Source organism: Microtus ochrogaster, chromosome 10 (genome assembly GCF_000317375.1).
Source record: "Microtus ochrogaster isolate Prairie Vole_2 chromosome 10, MicOch1.0, whole genome shotgun sequence".
Taxonomy (NCBI): Eukaryota; Metazoa; Chordata; class Mammalia; order Rodentia; family Cricetidae; genus Microtus; species Microtus ochrogaster.
The window spans coordinates 41530351-41532307 of record NC_022016.1 but is presented as its reverse complement, the minus strand read 5'-3'; positions in this window follow the sequence as shown (position 1 = coordinate 41532307).

Sequence of the window (1957 nt, the reverse complement as noted above, 5' to 3'; positions counted from 1 at the left end):
TTGAGAATTCTCTGTTCAGTTCAGTGCCCCATTTTTTTAATTGGGTTAATTAGCATTTTAAAGTCTAGTTTCCTGAGTTCTCTATATATTTTGGAACTCTTTTTATGAGGCTACAGTTACCCTGATACACAAACCACACAAAGACATTACTAAGAAAGAGAATTACAGAGAAATCTCACTCATGAACAGTAATACAAAAATACTCAATAAGATGCTGACAAACTAAATCCAAGAACACATTAGAAAAATAATCTACCATGACCAAGTAGGTGTCTTCCCAGAAATGCAGGGATGGTTCAACATATGAAAATCTGTCAATAGAGACAGATGTTGTAATACGAGCGGCGGGGCTGCGTCCCCAGCACCCCGCTGCCTGCAAGCTTATGCCCCGAAATAATTACACGGAAACTGTATTCATTTAAACACTGCTTGGCCCTTTAGCTCTAGCCCTTACTGGCAAATTCTGATATCCTGATCAACCCATCTCTAATAATCTGTGAGCACCGGTCTTAGTGAGCACCGGTCTTACTGGGAAGATTCTAGCTTCATCGCATGTGCCTCAGAGAGCAGAGCTCTCGCCTCTGCCCGCAAGAGTGGGCATCGTGTCTCTCTGAGGCGTCTTCCTGGGAGCCGGGAGCAAGGCGTCTCTGTCTGAGGCATCTTACCTCACTTCCTCTTCCTCCTGGCATTCTGCTCTGTTTACTCCACCCACCTATGTTCTAAGATATGAGCCCAAGCAGTTTATTACTCAACCAATGAAATCAACAAATTGATATATGACACTCCCACATCAGACAGAGTCCCACATTGGAGCACCGGACTGTTTTGATGTTCACCTTACTAGACCTGGAAGGAGGTGGGAGGTCCTTGGACTCCCCACGGGGCAGGGAACCCTGACTGCTCTTAGGGCTGATGAGAGAGGGGGAGTTGATTGGGGGAGGGGGAGGGAAATGGGAGGCAGTGATGGGGAGGAGACAGAAATCTTTAATAAATAAATAAATAATGAAAAAACACATTATACTTAGCAAAAAAAAAAAAAAAAAAAGAAAACCCTTCCTGTGAACTCTGTTGTACGGTGCCTTTCTCTCTTCTGCTGCTTTTTTCCTAAATTATAAAAGCTCTGGGCAGCATGGCCCCTGTACACCAACAAGGCCTCAGGATGTGGGCTAGACCCCAGACTTCATGTGGCCTTTGGTGGCACCATAAGGACATGGGCATCAACATAAATCTCAGCTGTAGGATCATGGGCATGGACATGGTCCTCAGCAGCAGCCTGGGCCTAGCCCTCACCATGGCCCCAGGTGACAGCTCAAACCACCCATGGCCCCAGTGGTGGCATGGCTCATGAACCCAAACTCGGTCCCAGGAGGCGGCCCAGCCCACTGGAGTCACCATGGCACTCAATGGCAACAGAGGTCGTGGACCTCAACACAGACCCTGGTTCCTATAGGACCTGCACACAGCCCTTGGTGGTCACCTAATCTGGACATCACCGTGGTCCTGGGTGGCAAGCCGACCTCCCTCCTCAGTCTGCTCCTCACCACCATCACCATGGAGCCAGGTGGCAAGCTGTTTTCCCACATCTGCCCAACCCTCTCTGTCTGCCTTTCTTCCTCTATGTATCTTCCCATGGCATATGAACCATTCCACTTTTCTAACCCTCCCAATTCTCTCCCCTCTTATTTACTTAAAATGAGGGGCTCCTGTCTGTCTTCTCACCACTCAAGGACCAAGGACCCAGGCTGGCTTTCTTTTCACCTACTGGGAAGGTCCCAGTTAGGCCCGTCTGTGAGAACCTTCTTTAAGCAGGTGTGGCTGGCCTCCCAAGGGCCCTGGCTGGTTTTCCGAATGAATATGTTCAAACATTTCCTAATAGTGATTGTTAAAAACTGGATGTGAAGTCGGGCTGTGGTGGTGTATGCCTTTGATCCCAGCACTTGGGAGGCAGAGGCAGGTG